The sequence below is a fragment of the Capra hircus genome, chromosome 4, assembly GCF_001704415.2.
Source record: "Capra hircus breed San Clemente chromosome 4, ASM170441v1, whole genome shotgun sequence".
Classification (NCBI taxonomy): Eukaryota; Metazoa; Chordata; class Mammalia; order Artiodactyla; family Bovidae; genus Capra; species Capra hircus.
The window spans coordinates 107486017-107507277 of record NC_030811.1 but is presented as its reverse complement, the minus strand read 5'-3'; the positions used below and the strand labels follow the sequence as shown (position 1 = coordinate 107507277).

The 21261-nt window shown below is 40.7% G+C and overlaps 1 protein-coding gene across 4 annotated transcripts in view; it reads left to right on the top strand.

Moving 5' to 3' along the window:
* DYNC1I1 (dynein cytoplasmic 1 intermediate chain 1) overlaps positions 1–21261 on the top strand; it is a 368960-nt gene that overhangs the window by 71403 nt on the left and 276296 nt on the right. The window lies entirely within an intron of this gene.

The window sequence follows — 21261 nt, the reverse complement described above, 5'->3', positions numbered from 1 at the left end:
CTTCTACAGTTACGCTTGGAAGAAAGTCTCTCTTTGTGGAAAACACCACAAAAAGATGGCTTTTGACCCCCCCCTCTTTTAATTCCTAGTATTGCAAAACAGCACTCCCCTAAATGAAAATTATGAGCATATCGCCATGCCTCTGGGGCGCACAAGTTCTGTGATGACAGATGTGTTTAACTGGATCCTCGCCGTCTTCCCCTTGACTAACAAGTTACCTTAAGTTAATCTTTGTCTACAACCAGTATGAAAATGTTGTGTCTTGTTTGTTGCCTTTTCACTTGTTTGGGAACTCACAATTAGCGTTTAATTTGAATCCAGTTTGAGGGTATAAAGATTCCTGTTAAAGAAAAAAATATGGTTTGTTGAATGCCTCAATATTAAGAGATCTCAAAATTATTTGATGATCGAAAATGTCTCCTGCATGCTAAAGATCATTTTTTTTTTTTTCAGGTGGAAATGTATGTTAAAAGGTAGTTTCAGAATTGAGAATTCTTCCACAAGGAATAAAATGCACAGGCAATTCCTAGAAGCGTGGTTTACTTCTATTCCAGGGTTAGAGTTAGCTATATTCATACATGAGATGTTTCCAGTGGGGTGCTTGTCCTAGCCGTGCTCAAGCTTAGGAGCGCCGACTATGTGCTTCTTTCCAACTTGCTTTGGTGAATTCAGATCATCTTGAAATCAGCCATGGTAGGGGTGTTTGCACCACAGAAACTGACAAATGTTTCAAACCAGGGCTTATTCCCTTTCCCTCAAGCAAGTTATTGAACTTTTACCAACATGCCACTGGGTACCTCCACATGTGAGCAACAGATTTTATTCCAATATTTTGTAAAGCTATTACCTTTTATTTCTAAATATAACCTGATGAATCCTGATGTGGGCATTTATTTATTATTTATTTGAATTTCTGAGATTTCTGGGCTTGTGTCTGTGGGTTTCTGTCAGTGTTAGTACCTACTGTAGACATGTTAAGTTGAAGGGCTATCTTTATATTGGGTTAAATGCCATCTGCTGTGTCCCTTTATGTATGCAAAAGTTTTCTGCAGACTCTTAACACTGCTAAGCCAAAGAAATATCCTAACATTTTGGGTAACTGATAATACTTTTTTAAATAGTACTAAATTGTTGCCTGTTGAGTTATATAGTTCACTGTATGTTTTATTTCCACTTGTATTATTTAAATAACAAAAAATATGGCTTAAATCAAGCAGAAAAAAGCAATGAATATATAGTATATTACTGTTCAGGGGAATTTCAGAGAGTAGTTCTTCAATATTTCATTGTGGTTTTTATAGAAAGGAAGCTAGAACTGGCAGAGACTTTGCCGTATGCACTTAACAGATTTTTTAGACAGATTGTGACATTGGTAAATTATATGTGCTGGTGTGGAACAGTTAGGAATTTTCCTATTTTTATCTGTTTTCCAGGCAAAAACTCAGTTAACTATACAGATGAAAAATAACCCTAGGGAGATGGCATGTCTGTGACTTCCACCTTGCCAGCCATATTTTATTTCAGAGTGGACACAGTGAGTCAGAGAAAAATGGGAAATGAGATTTTTTTGTGTGTGGTTTGTCTTAGAATTTGGAAGGAATGTTCAAAGAATATTTGAGAGAGGAGGTTGTTTCAGTCATGTTACAGTTTCAAATATTGATTTAATGAAATTTTCTGTCTCGTAGATAGTCCTTACGTGCAGGCAGCCTTCCTGCCACACACATTTTTATGAAGTGTTGTTTGTTGTTGTTTAGTTGCTAAGTCGTGTCAACCTCTTTTGTGACCCCATGGATTGTGTAGCCTGCACAGGCTCCTCTGTCCCTGGGATTTCTCAGACAAGAATACTGGAGTGGGGTGCAATTTCCTTCTCCAGGGATTCTTCCCAACCCAGGGATGGAACCCACATGTCTCGCATCTCCTGCACGGGCAGGCGGATTCTTTACCACGGAACCACCAGGGAAGGGAAGCCCTTTCTGAAGTCTGTCTCAGGCAACAAGAGTCTTGTCGAGACAGGTTTAGTTCCTCTTCTTGGTCTTGCACATAGAGCTGACCATAACACATAACTGGCTCTGTCAGCTGATTGTTTTTAAACAGCTTTATTGAAGTATAATTAACATTAAAGAAATGACACACATTTGTAGTATTTAAAATGACAGGTTTTAACGTATACACATTCGTGAAGTCGTCACTACAGTCAAGGTAATAAGCAGAGTCTTCGTCCCTGAAGGTTTTCTCCCACCCCTTTGTCGTCTTCCCACCTGCTTCTCCCCGTCCCCCTAGACACCTGACCTGCTTCCCAGTCCCTTAGTTCACATCTCCGAGAATATCATTGCAAATGAAATCGGGCAGTAGGTGCTCTTTTGACTGACTTCTTCAACACAAAATTATCATCTGGAGACTCGTTCATGCAGGCGTGTATCGGTAATTCATTCCTTGCTTTTGCTGGCTGGTTTGTTGTGTGGATACATCGCCGTTCATTGATTCGGTCACTTCTGATGTGCATTTGGGTTGTTTCCATTACAAATGAAAATGCTGTGAACGTTTATGTACAGATATTTTTAGCCAATATACTTCCATTTCTTTTGCGTCAGTATCACCAAGTAGAATGGCTGAAGCATACAATGAATGTACATTTAAACTGCCAAACTGTTTTCAAAATAGTTTTGCCATAATACATTCTCACAAGTAGTGTAGGAGAGCCTCAGTTCCTCCACATTCTTGACAACACTTGGTTTTGACTTTTTGAAAAATTACTCTTTTAACCGTTATTAAAGAAACATGATGGTATCTCATTGTGGTTTTAGTTTGAATTTCCCCAGTGACTAATGGTGCTAGGTTATCTCTTTGTGTGCATATTTGCTATTTGAATATCTTCTCTGATGAAATGTCTGCTTAAATTTTTTTGGACTTATTGTTTATGAATTGAGTTGTTGGTTTTCACATTACAGAGGTTTTATGTATTTGGGATACAATCCTTTACCTGAAACATAATGGGTAAATATTTTCTCCCAGTTTGTCACTTGCCTTTTTCATCCTCTTAATAGTGTCTTTAAGAATGGAAACCTTTTTGATTTGACAAATTCCAGCTTTCAGCTTTGTTCTTTTATGAATCATGCTTTTTAGTGACATCAATTTGTAGTAATTGCTTAAATCGTTGGCAGAATGTAATTCACTTGTGAGATGATTTGAATTTGCAAGTTTATTTTGGGAAGTTTAAAAATACAAATTTAATAACAAGCAGTAATGGAGCTATTGAGGTTATCTGTATATATATATATATTTTTGAGTGAGCTTTGACAGTTTGTGATCTTTGAAGTAATATGCTCATTTTGTCTCTGTTGGCAAACGTGTTGGCCTAAAATTGTGTATACATTGCTTCATCATCCTTTAATTATTTGCAAACTCTGTAATTACCTCTCTCTTTCCTGATAATTGGCAACTTTTGTCTTGTGTTTTTCCTTCTGATAAGTTTGGCTAGATGTTCATCAATTTTATTGATCTTCTCAAATAACCTGCATTTGGTTTCATTGATATTCCTTGTTTTTCTATCTTCCATTTGATTGATTTCTACTCGGATATTAATTATTGCTTCTCATTTGCTTAATTTGTATTTAATGTGCTTTGTTTAGTTCTTTAAGTGGAAGCAGAAGTCAGTGACTTGAGAATAATAGAGGTGTGTAGTGCTGTTTCTAATGTACGGGTTAATGCTATTAAATGTCCCTTAAGCATTAACTTCATGTCATCTTGCAGATTCTTACATAGTTGTTGTCATTTTCATTTGGTTAAAAAGACTTTCGAATCTCTCTTTTTATTTCATCTTTAACTGATGAGTTGTTTCGAAGTGCGTTATTTACATTCCACATATTTGGAGATTTTTCAGAGATGTTTCTGTTACTGATTTATAACTTATTTCTACTGCGGTTAGAGAACATATTTTGTGTATTATTTGTATATCATTTTAAACTTGTTGAGACTTATGACTCACTGTATAGTCTGTCTTAGTAAACAACCTGTGTGCCCTTGAAAAGGGTGTGTATTCTGTTCTTATTGGGTAGAATATTCCAAATTTGTCAATTAGATCAAGTTGGATGATTATGATGTTCCAGTCTTTCATATCTTTTATGTCTATGGCTTCTAACAATTATTAGGAGAAGAGTGTTGATGTTTGCAACTACAATTTTGAGTTTTTCTGTTTCTCCTTGCAATACTATCAGTTTCTGTTTCATGTGTTTTGAAATTTTGTTATTAGGTACATAAGTGTTTGGGATTCTTATATCTTTTGATGAGTTGATACATTTATCATTATGAAATGAACTTCTGTATCACTAGTAATACATTTTGCTCTGAAAACTCCTTTGTCTGGCGTTAATAGGGCCACACTAGAGAGGAGCCTGGTGCGCTGCAGTCCACGGGGTCGCTGAGAGTCAGACACGACTGAGCGACTTCACTTTCCCTTCTCACTTTCATGCATTGGAGAAGGAAATGGCAGCCCACTCCAGTGTTCTTGGCTGGAGAATCCCAGGGACGGGGGAGCCTGGTGGGCTGCCATCTATGGGGTCGCACAGAGTCGGACACGACTGAAGCGACTTAGCAGCAGCAGCAGCTTCCTTCTGACATGTGTTGACATGGTCTATCTTTTCTCATCCTTTTGCTTTTTTAACCTGTTTGTTGCTTTACATTGAAAGTGCATCTTATATGCATCATATAATGGATCTTGCATTTTTAATCTGTTGTAATAATATCTGCCTTTTAGTTGGAGTATTTATATCATTTATATTTAATGTGATTATTGATATGGTTAGATTTAAATCTCTGTGCTATTAATATCTGTTCTCTATCCTCTATATTCTTCTTTCCTGATATTCTTTTGAGCTTTCTTTTGTATTATTGCAATTTTTATGATTCTATTTTACTACTTCTTGATGTTAACCATATTTCTTCATGTTATTATTCTAGTGCTTGCTTTAGTGTTTATAATGTACATCTTTGGCTTATCTTATTGTGGTTTTGATATGCCATCATCTGTTAGTTCTGGGTCAGTTTCAATTGATTGACTTATCTCTACCTTATAGTTATGTTTTCCTTCTTGTTTGTATGTATGCCGATTTTTGATTAATATCCGACATTGTGACTATTGGCTAGGTATTGGATATTGGAATTCCTATAAATCTTGAGGTTTGTTCTGAGATACGGTCAGTTCCCTTGAAAACACTGTGATTCTTTCAAATCGTTTTATGGTTTGTTAGTTGGGACTGGATCAGTACTCAGTCTAGGGCTAATTAATTTTGGTACTTAGGCAAGATTCTTACATGCATTCTATACAGCCTTGACGGTTTCCTGCCTGGGTGGCTGGAAACAGGAACATTTGTGTTCCTGTGTGCATGCCCAAAACTATTACCTCCAATTCCTCCGGGTACTTTTTCCCTTGGCCTCAGGTAATTTCCTCATTAGTATCCTATGATCATAGGATACTAAGCTGAAACCTCGAGAGATCTTCCCTGCTGCACCACACATGGCCTTAAAGCTCTCAGTGCAGTAAACTTAGGGAGTATAGGACTTGTCTTATGTTTCTCTGCTCTTATGCGTCCCTTTCCTTCATTGCTTAACCTCTAGTATCTTGCAAACTGTTGTTTCATTAAAATTTCTGTCCTTTTTGGGAGTTGTTTCAGATGGAGGATAAATCTGGTCATCTTGACCAGAAGAACCAACATTGTGTCTCTTTTGTATGATGTTATATTAACTATGTGATCAACAAAACAGGTCCCAGAACAGAGGAATAAGGGAGAAAAAAATAGCTTCAAGAAAATTGTGAATAAAGAAAAATTCTTTATTTTTTACCAAGTAACTGCTTATGAAAGTACCCCCAGTACTTAAATTTCTTAGACAATTATAATAATTATATAATATATTTATAAGTTTTGACCACAGCAATCAGAGCAGAAAAAGAAATAAAAGGAATCCAAATTGGAAAAGAAGAAGTAAAACTCTCACTGTTTGCAGATGACATGATCCTCTACATGGAAAACCCTAAAGACTCCACCAGAAAATTACTAGAGCTCATCAATGAATATAGTAAAGTTGCAGGATATAAAATCAACACACAGAAATCCCTTGCATTCCTATACACTAATAATGAGAAAGTAGAAAAAGAAATTAAGGAAACAATTCCATTCACCATTGCAACAAAAAGAATAAAATACTTAGGAATATATCTACCTAAAGAAACTAAAGACCTATATATAGAAAACTATAAAACACTGATGAAAGAAATCAAAGAGGACACTAATAGATGGAGAAATATACCATGTTCATGGATCGGAAGAATCAATATAGTGAAAATGAGTATACTACCCAAAGCAATTTACAAATTCAATGCAATCCCTATCAAGCTACCAGCCACATTTTTCACAGAACTAGAACAAATAATTTCAAGATTTGTATGGAAATACAAAAAACCTCAAATAGCCAAAGCAATCTTGAGAAAGAAGAATGGAACTGGAGGAATCAACTTGCCTGACTTCAGGCTCTACTACAAAGCCACAGTCATCAAGACAGTATGGTACTGGCACAAAGACAGACATATAGATCAATGGAACAAAATAGAAAGCCCAGAGATAAATCCACACACATATGGACACCTTATCTTTGACAAAGGAGGCAAGAATATACAATGGAGTAAAGACAATCTCTTTAACAAGTGGTGCTGGGAAAACTGGTCAACCACTTGTAAAAGAATGAAACTAGATCACTTTCTAACACCGCACACAAAAATAAACTCAAAATGGATTAAAGATCTAAATGTAAGATCAGAAACTATAAAACTCCTAGAGGAGAACATAGGCAAAACACTCTCAGACATAAATCACAGCAGGATCCTCTATGATCCACCTCCCAGAATTCTGGAAATAAAAGCAAAAATAAACAAATGGGATCTAATTAAAATTAAAAGCTTCTGCACAACAAAGGAAAATATAAGCAAGGTGAAAAGACAGCCTTCTGAATGGGAGAAAATAATAGCAAATGAAGCAACTGACAAACAACTAATCTCAAAAATATACAAGCAACTTCTGCAGCTCAATTCCAGAAAAATAAACGACCCAATCCAAAAATGGGCCAAAGAACTAAATAGACATTTCTCCAAAGAAGACATATGGATGGCTAACAAACACATGAAAAGATGCTCAACATCACTCATTATTAGAGAAATGCAAATCAAAACCACAATGAGGTACCACTTCACACCAGTCAGAATGTCTGCGATCCAAAAATCTGCAAGCAATAAATGCTGGAGAGGGTGTGGAGAAAAGGGAACCCTCCTACACTGTTGGTGGGAATGCAAACTAGTACAGCCACTATGGAGAACAGTGTGGAGATTCCTTAAAAAATTGCAAATAGAACTACCTTATGACCCAGCAATCCCACTTCTGGGCATACACACTGAGGAAACCAGAATTGAAAGAGACACAAGTACCCCAATGTTCATCGCAGCACTGTTTATAATAGCCAGGACATGGAAACAACCTAGATGTCCATCAGCAGATGAATGGATAAGAAAGCTGTGGTACATATACACAATGGAGTATTACTCAGCCATTAAAAAGAATTCATTTGAATCAGTTCTGATGAGATGGATGAAACTGGAGCCAATTATACAGAGTGAAGTAAGCCAGAAAGAAAAACACCAATACAGTATACTAACACATATATATGGAATTTAGGAAGATCGCAATGACGACCCTGTATGCAAGATAGGAAAAAAGACACAGATGTGTATAACGGACATTTGGACTCAGAGGGAGAGGGAGAGGGTGGGATGATTTGGGAGAATGGCATTCTAACATGTATACTATCATGTAAGAATTGAATCGCCAGTCTATGTCTGACGCAGGATACAGCATGCTTGGGGCTGGTGCATGGGGATGACCCAGAGAGATGTTATGGGAAGGGAGGTGGGAGGGGGGTTCATGTTTGGGAATGCATGTAAGAATTAAAGATTTTAAAATTTTAAAAATAAAAAACTAAAAAAAAAAAATTAAAAAATAAAATATCATCCATGTAGTGAATCATAAAAATATATATATAAAATAAAGTATAATTATATAATATAATGAATATTATATTTTAATAATATAATTATATAAACATTATTTAATGTTTTAATGATATAAATTATTGTAATATAATATATAAAATATAATGAATACTATAACTATAATAATTAAGTAAATTGAAGATGGTCAAAGTCAAAAATGAAATAATAGGATAAAAAGAGTAAGTTAAAAGATCATAGGATCTAAAAGTCTATGCTGACTGGCAGGTGATTAAATGGATTGAAATTTGGACAACTTTGAGGAAGGATTGTATTTTAAATTTCTTTTTGTTGTCTTATGAAGGGACCTTAGGTCAGATTCCACCATGAGATTGCTGGTCTTTAGGGAGATGTGCTGAGTCAACATAAGGGGTGCAGTGGTGGGAGGGAGGCAGAGATTCTCAGTGAGGAGTAGAGTCAGTGAGTAACAAGGGTGTTTTGTTGCCCTTTGCTCCAAATTGTTAGGCTTATGTATATACTTTGCCAACAAAGGTCCGTCTATTCAAGGCTATAGTTTCTCCAGTGGTCATGTATGGATGCGAGAGTTGGACTGTGAAGAAAGCTGAGCGCCGAAGAATTGATGCTTTTGAACTGTGGTGTTGGAGAAGACTCTTGAGAGTCCCTTGGACAGCAAGGAGATCCAACCAGTCCGTTCTGAAGGAGATCAGCCCTGAGATTTCTTTGGAAGGAATGATGCTAAAGCTGAAGCTCCAGGACTTTGGCCACCTCATGCAAAGAGTTGACTCATTGGAAAAGACTCTGATGCTGGGAGGGATTGAGGGCAGGAGGAGAAGGGGACAACAGAGGATGAGATGGCTGGATGGCATCACCGACTCGATGGACGTGAGTTTGAGTGAACTCTGGGAGTTGGTGATGGACAGGGCGGCCTGGAGTGCTGCAATTCATGGGGTCGCAAAGAGTCGGACACGACTGAGTGACTGAACTATAACTATATAGAGGAATATTTAGTGGCTTCTGATTTTATTGAAGCCTCACAATTATATTTCCTTTATGTCTTAGTGTATTAAACCCTTAGTAGGATTTTTGAGATATTTGGAATCAAAGTGACAATGAGAAAAACTGAGGCTGTGAAGGATTTGGTTGCTCCTTACCTTAAAGAGGAACTTAGAGAGTCCTTCAGTCCTTGGGAGACTTTGTTAGAAGGTGGTGACCTCTTCTCTCAACCTTCTCTTTCGCCTCTATTTTCTGCTGAAAAAGAGAGTGAATATTACTCCTGAATCCACCAGGCACCATCTCAAACTGCTGTGGTGAAACAGAGTGATCCCTCTGTTAAGAACAGAATTTAAACCAGCTCTGTAAAGTCACCAGAAAAAACACATATCCTTCAAGATGGTGGGAGGTGTTTGAGAAGATCTTACCTGCCAGTTCTAGAGATCTTTTCACGTTTTAAAGTTATTTTTCATTTGCCTAGCGCAATAGTAATAACCTCATTAGCTTTTGATGAAGTACCCCCTTTAGGCTTATTTTGTCAGAAATTATTTTGCATTATGTTAAAATCTCTGATTTGAATTAATTTTTAAGGTTTCCCATGTGACAGTGCCTGGAATTTTCTTGAGAATGATACGAGTTGTATTCTTGATCCAACTGACAGTCTCTGCCTTTTCAGTAATACCTAATCATACTTTCTAGAGAAACTGGAATATGGAACAGCAGCTTGGGAGAGGTGTGTGTGTGTATCAAAAGGTAATAGTAAAATGCATTTCAGAATGTTTAAGTATACAGTGAATTCTGACCCATGAAAAACTTTGATAAATTGGTTTTTGACAGATCCAGTCAAAATTTTGGCACAAGAGAGGAAAAAAGTACTTTGTTTACGAAGTCCCCAAACATTTCTTGAGAAGTTGTTACCTGCTTGTCTTTGTTCTCTGTCCTCAAGAACCTCGAGTAAGCAATTATAGGATATTTTCTGTTCTGTGTTCACAAATGGATTTTCATAAAATAATATTCCTCTTTTATTCCATTTCAGAAAAATTAATATGGCCATTTGGGAAGGATGTATGCTTACCCTTTGGTACTCAGTGACTTGAAGATTTCTATAATTTTAATAGCTTTACATTACAACTTCTACAGAAGGTTGTTCATAAATATTAAGTCAATTAAAGGCCAGTCTGTAAAATTTTTATATCATTGTTGTCATTTATATGCAGTATTGGAGAGAACACGTTTTTGTACCTTCTGATCTTATAATTCTAAACTTTCCGTTTCCTTTATAAAGTGGCTACTTGATAGCACAGCTCCCACCAATATTGCCAAGCTCTGTATAACCATGACTACTGACTTTTTCCTATCCTGGGAATTTACCAGGTTTACTTGTGTGATGAAGTTGAAGGCAGACCGTTTAACTGTGCCTGTTGACTGAATCAGACTTGACATTTGCTTCTGTTGAGGAGAAATAATTTAGCTGCCAAGCCAATATCTCTGCACAGTAAGAAGCAAATATCATGGAAATGAAATAAATACTTCCTGGAATGATTTTTTGAATGTGAACATAGATAATGGCAACCGATCCTTCTTGAGGTAATCAGCAAAGGTCAACCATCAAGCTGCTTCTCAGCCCTGGGGAGAAAAACACCCCCTCTGAACACAGAGGGTGCCTTGCGTGTGAGGGGGCCACGATGCTGGGGTCATTTTAGAAGGTGTGGTACCCCATCTCCACCTTCCCTCTGTGTGAAGTCCCATTCACGACTCTAGGAGCCAGTCCTGGAGACGTCACACACCTTATGACACCAGCATTCAGTGTTAGGAAAACAAGGTGACCTTCTGTCCTTTTAACAACTTCTTTCCTATTTCATGCGTTTCTGTGCCCTTAGCTCTCTCAGCGCTTTTCTTCTCTGGATGTAGCATTTTCTCATGCGCCTCTAGGTGGGTGGTTGCCAGGACCACATTTTCTCCTTTCTCTTTTTTTCCGCGGCTTTGGTCTTAAGCTTCATATAGCTGGAAAACTCCTCACTCGTAAACTCACCCACTGAGGTACTCATTTTTATCCCAAAGCAGATCTTTCTCTGGCTTCCCCAGTGTCTTCCAGTTACACTACTTACTTTCTTCCCATAAGGCATGAAGTCTTGACATAATCTCCAGTGTATTCCTTTTCTTTCACCCTCTGTACCGAGTGCACTGCCTTAATTCTTCTCCAGCATCACCCATTTACAGCCTTCCCTTCCTGTTCCCAGTGGCAGCAGCTCTCAGCGCTTTCTCATCCCCCTGGACCTCATTTCCACGTTGTCTACACTGCGGTTGCAGCTCCAGGAGTCCGGTCTCTGGCTGCCCCCCCTTTGAATTAATGCTTCTTTTAGGTTCTCTAGTTACTGAAGCCACCCATTGTCTGTTGGAAGGCCCTTTTTCAATCCCCCCTTTGCTTTACACTTAGCTTACTAGGGCTCCCCCCACCCCCCACCCCACATAGCCTGGTTGCTCATTTGTCAAAGAGGGAGATTCAGACTTGATTCTTCACATAGGTAGCGTGTGTGCTCAGCCCTGTCTGACTCTTTGTGACCCTCTGGACTGTAGCCCGCCAGCCTCCTCTGTCTAGGGGGTTTCCCAGGCAAGAATACTGGAGTGGGTTGCCATTTCCTCCTCCAGGGCATCTCCCCGACCCAGGGATTGAACCTGCATCTCCTGTGGCTCCTGCATTGGCAGACAGATTCCTGACCACTGCCCCACTTGGGAAGCGCTCTTCACATAGTTGCTTCATTTGAAGTGTTGCCTTGAAGCTGTCACTTTTTTAGTAACTTCCAATAGTTCCTCATTGTCTACCACATAAAGTTCAAGTTCTTTACCCTGAGATTTAAAGCCCTCAAATTATCTGGCCTTAGTGCTACTCTCTAAATTTATCTTCTGCTGCTGCTCAACTAAGTCTTCTGTTCTGAAAACCTGGTCTCTCAGGCGTCAAATGTGAATTCAGTCTTTAGATCTTGTTCTAGGGATCTGCTCCCTAGAACACCACCTCATTCCCTTTTACCTGACAGTCGTACCGCTCATTCAGGACGTACATCAGGCCTTCAGTTCTCAGTGAAACTTGTTTCATTTACCCAAATGCATAGTAATCTGCCTGTTGCGCTTTTCTATCCCACTTATAATGTCAGTCGCTCATGTTGACTCTTATTCTGTTCCCTTTCATTCTTACTTGCTTTTTGTGGTGTTTGTTTAGTCTCCTCGTCCTCTGTATTGCAAGGAGAGGGCCTGGTTCTGTGCCTCAGAAATGGTGCGTGCTTGCTGATAATGATGTTGGTTTAAAGAGTTTCTGTGCCAGTTGTCAAGGACAGTGTAGGTGCCCACATACCATTTTTGGACAAAGCAGAAAGTGGCACCATTATCGCTCTCACTATCTTAAGGGCCTCTTCTTTGAGAAACCTCAGGGAATTTTATAAGCAGCACCAGGAGACTAAGTCACTGGCAGCACTGTTAGTGTCTGCTGGGGATGAAACTCTCACATGCAAACAAGCACGGATGAAAACCCAGCAGGGTTGAGTCTGGAACCAGTGTAGACATTCTTTTATTCCCTGGCCTTGAGCTGCCTTGGCATCTGGCCAAATAGCTCCTTATCTCTGGGAACATCCGCTTGATTTATTTGTCTGCTTGACTTCCAGGTTTCTTCCCTGCTCCAGAGACTGCCCATCAGTACAATGACCCCTTTTATTTTCTGGCTGCTGAGTGCCGCACACTGGCTTCCGATCTAAGCTCCAGACTCTGCCGCTTTATCTGCTGCCCACACTCCTGCCACCAGCTTTAACCAGTATATCCTCAACTTCCTAATTTCCAGTCCCTGCGCACTCTGAGACTGCTACTCGCAGGCCCGCTATAGAGAGTCTTCTGTGATTCACAGTTTGTAAAGTTTGAACTGTTGCTTAGATGCTTGGTATATTCTTACTGTGGCTTTTCTGTACCTTCACATAACCTTTTGTACTGTGACATTAAAAAAAAGTCTACTAACGTGAGTCTTGTCTACTCCCACTATTGGTGATGGGTTAGAAACTGAATCATCAACTCTGATGTAAGTGCATCTTTGAGGATTAGCTGATAGCATCTGCGAAATCCCCACAGTAGCCTTCTTGCTTAATACTTGTAGCAGTGTGGAGCCAGATCGCTGATATTATCAGGTTCCCTTTTGAGTCCAGTAGATAGTATGGTAATATCAGTGCAGTTTCCTTCACTTACCCTGAGTATGAAATGCAGGACATCAGGTTTGCTGCATCTGATTTACTTGGTCTGAAATAAGAGCATCAGAAAGAGTCGTATTGTATCTAACTGATTCAGTAGGAACTCGGTGATGCTAATGATAGGGATGGACGATGTGCTCAGTGTTCTGAAGGCGTTCATGATCCCTGGGAAGCTCTCAGGTGATGAAGTCCCTCCTCTTGAATCTTGTCCTCATATAGTCAGAGTTGGCCAGTGCTTGAGGCCCCTGGGCATCAACAAGGAGCAATATTCATGGCAAAGCCTTCCTCTGCTCCCCTGTGCAATCTTGCCAGCGAGCTTTAAGAAAAATTAAGCCTGAGTCAGCTGGATATCCACATGCAGAAGCATGAAGTTGAGCCCATACTTCACATATATGCAAAATTGATCCAAAACAGACCGGAGACCTAAATGTGAGAGCTAAAACTATACAACTCTTAGGAGAAAGTAGAGTTGTAAACCCTTGTGACCTTGGATTGGGCAGTGGTTTCTTAGCACTAGCAGCTAATGAGAAAAATAAATGAATTGAACGTCATTAAAATTTAAAACTTTTTTTTTCAAAAGGCATCATTAGGAAAGTGAGAAGGCAACCCACAGAATGGGATTAAATATTTACAAATAATATATCTGGCAAGGGCTTCCCAGGTGGTACAGTGGTAAAGAATCCATCTACCAGTGCAGCAGGTGCAGAAGACATGGGTTCCATCCCTGGGTCAGGAAGATCCCCTGGAGGAGGAAATGGCAACCCACTCCAGTATTCTTGCCTTTAGAATCCCATGGACAGAGGAGCCTGACAGGCTATAGTCCATGGGGTCACGAAAGATTGGTCATGACTGGGCAGCGGGGCATAGAGTTCAGTTCAGTCACTCAGCTGTGTCTGGCTCTGCCACCCCATGGACTGCAGCACGCCAGGCTTCCCTGGCCATCACCAACTCCCAGAGTTCACTAAAACCCATGTCCATTGAGTCGGTGACGCCATCCAACCATCTCATCCTCTGTCGTCCCCTTCTCCCACCCTCAATCTTTCCCAGCATCTGGGTCTTTTCCAGTGAGTCAGTTCTTCACATCAGATGGCCAAAGTGTTAGAGTTTCAGCTTCAACATCAGTCCTTCCAATGAATATTCAGGACTGATTTCCTTTAGGATGGACTAGTTGGATCTCCTTGCTGTCCAAGGTATTCTCAAGAGTCTTCTCCAACACCACAGTTCAAAAGCATCAAATCTTCTGCACTCAGCTTTCTTTATAGTCCAACTCGCACACCCATACATGGCTACTGGAAAAACCATAGCTTTGATTAGATGGACCTTTGTTGGCAAAGTAATGTCTCTGCTTTTTAATATGCTGTCTAGGTTAGTCATAACTTTTCTTCCAAGGAGCAAGCATCTTTTAATTTCACGGCTGCAGTCACCATCTGCAGTGATTTTGGAGTCCATAAAAATAAAGTCTGTTTCTGTTTCTACTCTTTCCCCATCTATTTTCCATGAATTGATGGGACCAGATGCCATGATCTTCGTTTTCTGAATGTTGAGTTTTAAGCCAACTTTTTCACTTTCCTCTTTCACTTTCATCAAGAGGCTCTTTAGTTCCTCTTCACTTTCTGCCATAAGGGTGGTGTCATCTGCATATCTGAGATTATTGATATTTCTCCCAGCAATCTTGATTCCAGCTTTTGCTTCCTCCATCCCAATGTTTCTCGTGATGTACTCTGCATATAAGTTAAATAAGCAGGGTGACAATATACAGCCTTGACGTACTCCTTTCCCAATTTGGAACCTGTCTGTTGTTCCATGTAGTTCTGACTGTTGCTTCCTGACCTGCATATAGGTTTCTCAAGAGGCAGGTCAGGTGGTCTGATATTCCCATCTCTTTCAGAATTTTCCACAGTTTGTTGTGATCCACACAGTCCAAGGCTTTGGCATAGTCAGTAAAGCAGAAGTAGAAGTTATTCTGTAATTCTCTTGCTTTTTCTATGATCCAGCGAATGTTGACAATTTGATTGCTGGTTCCTCTGTCTTTTCTAAATCCAGCTTGAACATCTGGAAGTTCATGGTTCACATACTGTTGAAGCCTGGCTTGGAGAATTTTGAGCATTACTTTATTAGCGTGTGAGATGAGTGCAATTGTGCAATAGTCTGAGCAATATCTAGAATATATAAAAATCTTTCGCAACTCCACAATAAAAAGACAACCCAGTTTTAAAATGGGGTAAGAATTTAAATAGGCATTTCTTGAAAGAAGACATATAGATGGTCAATAAGCACATGAAATGATGCTGAACATCATTATCCATCAGGGAAATTAACATCAAAATTCCAGTGAGATACTATTTTACACAAACTAGGATGACTGTAATGAAAAAGACAGATAATAATTAAGTTGACAGGGGAATAGAGAAATTGGAATCTTTGTATACTGGTAATGAGAATGTAAAATGTATAACCACTTTGGAAAACAGTTTGGCAGTTCATCAACAATTTAGACATAGAATTACTATAAGTGAAAGTGTTAGTCACTCAGTCATGTTCGACTCTTTGGAATTATCATATAATGCAGCAATTCCATATATACCATATGCATAGACATACAATTCCATATACATACCAATTCAAAGAGAATTCATTTTCAAGGGAACTGAAACCATACACTTACACAACCTCTTGTACATAAATGTTCATAGCAGCATAATTAATAATAGAAATGGAAGCAACCCAGATGTCCACCAACTGATGAGTGGATTAAAATGAATGTGGTGTATCCATACAATGGGATATTGCTTATAAATAAACAGGGATGACATTCTGATACGTGAGATAGCGTTGTTATTGTTCCATTGCTCTTTTGTGCCTGACTCTCCGAGACCTCATGGACTGCAGCACACCAGGCTTCCCGGTCCTTCACTATCTCCCGGAGTTTGCTCAAACTCATGTCCGTTGAATCAATGATGCCATCTAACCATATCCTCTGTCACCCTCTTCCCCTCCTCCCCTCAGTCTTTCCCAGCGTCAGAGTCTTTTCCAGTGAGTCAGCTCTCTGCTTCAGGTGGCCACAGTATTGGAGCTTCATCATCAGTCCTTCCGATGAATATTCAGGGTTCATTTCCTTCAGGAATGACTGGTTGAATCTACATTAACCTACGTAAAAGAAGCGAGACACAGAAGGCTACATACGGTGATAGTCCATTTATATGAAAGTAAACAGAAGTAGATCAGTGGTTTCCAGGGCCTGGAGGAGGGGAGATTCCTATATTTCAGTGAATACAAGATTTCTTTGGGAGGTAAGGAAAAGTCTATGCAAGTACACGTGAGGTTATATAAGTTTCTGAATATGCTAAAACCACTCAATTGTATACTTTAAAGGGGATATTTATAGTATGCAAATTTTATTTCAGTAAAAAAATTTAAGACAGCCTTGATCTTAATTCTCTGATCAAAGAGCTGTGCTTTTTGATCCATGCCACCCCAAACCAGCCCCCACCACCCACATCTGTGTCAGGTCAAAATAATTTTCCTATTTCATTCTTAGAGGCATCTCGACAGTAGTTTCTTGGAAATCTAATTTTTTTTTTTTTTTTTTTTTTTTAGCACTCTACACTTTTAGCACAACACAACTGCTTCCATATTTTCAGGTCACAGATGCAGTGACTTCAGAAGCTGAAGTTCTCTTGTTCATGGCTTTGAACGGAATATAGGCCTTTTTAAAAACAGACAAAACCAAGATATCCCACTTTGGTAGATAACTCTGTGCTTTGCAAGTATTTCTTCTTTGGACTATTAAAAGTGGCATTTAAAGTACTAACTGCATTTTAAAATATCAGTAAGGTTTCTCTTAAAATCTCCTTCATGTTTGAAATGAGAGAAGAGCCACAGAGTTTATAGCTATGTGTATGTTTTTCATCCTTTTATCTGGAGTAAGTCTGCATAACTCCAACTTTCTTCTACTTTAGTAGACATCGTAGACCCTGATGAAGTCACACTTTGTGACTGGATAATGAAATGATCCGTTGTGCTCCATTGTGCTTGGATAATGAAACTTTGCGAGTACCTAGGAAAGTCATGCTACCCTTATGGTGGGTGGATAGGCAAAGACAAGGCAAGTGAACCAGAAAGGGAAATGGGAACAGTGGTTTAGGCAGGGGAGTCATTTTCCTCTTGTGATGCATACTGTCTAAGATAAGCAAGCATGCATGTTCGGGCATGTCCAACTCTTTGTGACCCTATGGGCTGTAGGCCGTTGGACTCCACTGTCCATGGAATTTCCCAGGCAAGAATACTGGAGTGGGTTGCCATTTCCTCTTCCAGGGGATCTTCCTGACCCAGAGATCAAACCCACATCTCCCACATTGTAGGCAGATTCTTTACCATTGAGCCACCTGAGGGCAAACGGACAAAGCTGGGTGGATTAAACTCTGCTAGTGGCGGACTGGAAATTTCAGCACCCTGAGCCCTGGCAGATAATCTTCTCAAGCTTCAAATAGTTTCCATTTTTATGCTTTATCAAGACCTGATTTTTATTTTCTGAAGAAACATTTCAAGTTTGGTGCAGTATGGCTTTGCTCAGCCAGCTTGCTCAGCCAAGTCGACAGGACCAGGTAGAGAGGAGGTTTCCAGGGTTTGCAGTGTGGAGTTGAGCCCTCACCCAGGGAGATGTGGGCCCCATGTCACTTTAGGACCGGGCCAAGTCAGCGAGTAAGGGATCTGTGTTTGCATTGCCCGTCGTCTCTGGGATCCCCTGCCTGACGTTTTAGTTTTAGATCTGGTGTAGACCCTTATGTTGATCTAGAGGGGGAGAGCAGTGAGTGGTCATGAAGAAAGGTCTCTCAGTTCCCTACCCAGGAATTAAACCTGGGTAACCTGGGTAGAGGGGTTCCTTGGTGGCTCAGACGGTGAAGACTGCCTGGAATGTGGGAGACCTGGCTTCAGTCCCTGAGTTGGGAAGGCATGGCCCTCTAGGATTCTTGCCTGGAGAATCCCCATGGACAGAGGAGCCTGGTCGACTGTAGTCCATAGGATTGGAAAAAAGTGAACACAACTGAGCGTCTAAGCATGGCTGAACATAGCACAACCTGGATGGAAACCAAGAATCCTAGCCAGTAAACCACCAGGAGCTAGAAGCTAGAAGCTAAGTGGCCCTGGCTCTTGCCCCTGTTTGAAAGCAAGAATGTTTCACGGGGGCAAAAACTGAAAGCAGGTACAACGTTTATTACTAGAGACACAGCACAGTGTATGGGAGAGCTCACAGGAAAACAGTTTGTCTAACTCAGAAGCAGGGCAGAGACACACACTCAAGGGAAAGGGTGTGGGCATCTTCTCTAATGAGGAGGAGCGCAGTGAGACGCTAGGCAGACCACAGGCCCAGGGGAGTAGGGGCATCCTGGGTAAGGAGCAGCACAGAGGCGACATAAATCACTCATACAGGACAGCCCTTCTGGGCCTTTGTTTCCCTTTGGCCAATTATCTTGTTTCTTTCTTCACACCTGACTGGTCCATGGATCCTCCCCAAGATGCATACACAACTTTTTGCTAAGATGGATCCCACTGCAGAGGCCTGAGGGTGCATGTCCACACTTCTTATGGGGTGGGGCCCGCTCCCTTTCTGACCCCCAAGAGGCCTTTCTTCCTGTGTGCAGATGGGGAAGTCTTCCCTGACCTCAGGAACGGGCCCCTTATCTCTTTGCTTTAGCAGAGCTCAGCTTTTACCACTAGCTTTGACCTTGGAGTGTCTGCATGAGGGCAAAGTTTGCATTTTACTTCACTTGACAAATACCAGGGGTCTGGCCAGAGGCCCACTGGCTCCTGCCTCAGCATCGGGCCCTTCCTGCTTCGTGTGCTCCTCTGTCTGACACTCACCCTCTTACCCCCTCACTCATCCTTGCTCACCTTTGCCTGTCTCAGAGCACTTGACAAGCTTGGTCCGGAGATCCCATCCCTGTTCTGTGGAACTGAGGCCTCATCCTTTAAGATGGAGAGGCCCAAGGGAATCTGGAAACAATGAAGCTTCTGTGTCTACACTCTAACATTTCTGAATCAGTGCTGCTCAGGCTTTACTCAGAATCGTGATCACTGGCAGGGGTGGTGGGGTGACTGAAACACAGGCTGCTGGACCCTGTAATTTAATAATAATGCCACGTCCACCACAGCATAGCTAATTGAATTCTAAGTCTTTCTTTTACATCCTGCCTTCCTTCTCCTTTTTCTAGTCTCTTCTTCTTTCTTTCTTTCTCAAGCATTTATTCCGTGCCAGCTCTGTACCTGACACGGACCTAAGCCCCTGGGCAGTGAGATAAATTAGCCGGGGATAAATAAGAAAGTCTGCAGTCACGTCGGACATGAAAAGAAGGTGCTGACAGGCAGCAGGGCTCTGGTGGAAGTGTGGGGGGCGAGGGCATGAGCTTTGCAGGAAGGGTGGAGGGACAGCGCAAAGGTCTCCCGGAGCCCACATGCAACTTAGAGCCTAATTAGAAGGAAAGAAATTATAGTAGCATAATTCTACAATGTGGTTCCCCACCCCCCCTTTGCTGAGTAGTTTAATTTGCACCCAGGAATAAAAGAATTAGGGGCTGGTAAGACTTTGAACAACAGTAAGGCATGCAATGCACTGTATATGTAATTTTAAGGAAAGTACTATATATTTCATCTTGTAGACATAGTTATATGATAATTTTGTCAGAGGATGGAATTGTAGAAGTATTTCAGGGAAGTTGAACGTCTCTATCACAGCGTTGCGTGCACAGGTAGCTTTTGCATCAGCTGAGACATACGGACCCTAAGGCTGGCCCAGGAGAGACCCAGAGGTGGGGACACAGTTGAAGAACACGCCTAAGGGGAAGGTCTCTGCCACGGAAGGGTGCCACCTTCTGGCCAGATGCTCAGGAATGGCTAGAGCTGGGAACAGTTGCGTCGTACTCAGACCAATTCAAGCTGTTTTGAAAACAGAATTTTCATGGTAATGATACTTTTAGTTAGGAGAAAACCAAGTGGACTCTCTCAAGTAGCTAAGTCCTACCCAAGGACCAATGAAAAGAAATGAAAGAGTGTGAGGCTTATGTTTTACTGTCAGAGACAATCTTCAAATCTTCTATTTTAGAAAATCAACTTAGAGCATTCATAAATCTGCATTCTCTGAATAGAAATAGAAAGCATATTATAATCAGTCAGAAAAATAAAAGTAAAGCCACCTACTATGTAGGTGCCAGGCACTGCATTAAGTACTTTACAAATATTAGCTTCATTTAATCTTCACAGTCATTCAGTGACATGTACCCATTTTATAGATGAGAAACATGAGCCTTAGAGGGGTTTGTCGCTTGTCCAGAGCTTTTATACTCCATTTGGCTGGTAAGTGACAAAGCGAGGATTTGAACCCAGTTTCTATCTGAACACGTGACTTAACAATTATGATATGCTGCGGATAATCCATGGCGGATTATCAAATTGCAGATCAGCTTCTTGCCCAGAGCCTATGGCTGGTCACCCGACAAGGCAGGCCTACAGCTTTTGCTTGCATCTTATTAGCGAGATGCGCTGGAATTCCTGGCTGCAGGTATAAGTATCTCCTCTTGAATTTTGTGGGGACCTTTGAGCCTCACAGATGCCCGTGGAAGTCTAAACCCTAGGGTGACCTCTCCATGCCCTGTGGGACCCTGATTCAAAGGGGTGGGGTTACACTGCCAGCCCATGTTTCCTTTCCATCTCTTTGCCTGAGATGAAGATGGACTTCTTGGGGGCCTCAGAAAGATGCTCTAGGCTCCTAAACAGCAGGAGGGGCTTTGCCTCAAGCAGTCCTGGGGTGTCTAGTCCTGTTTTCTTCTTCAGATGCTTCAAGAAAGACCCATTTCAGGAAGAAAACCACACTTCTCTGACCCAAGGAGGATTTAAAATAATACCTGAATTTCTCACTCTGAAACCTTGAGCCTTTTACCTTGCTTGGTAATTTTGTTTCTAGTATATATTGTGTGTTCTGTGTGAGAAGGTTGCCAGGGA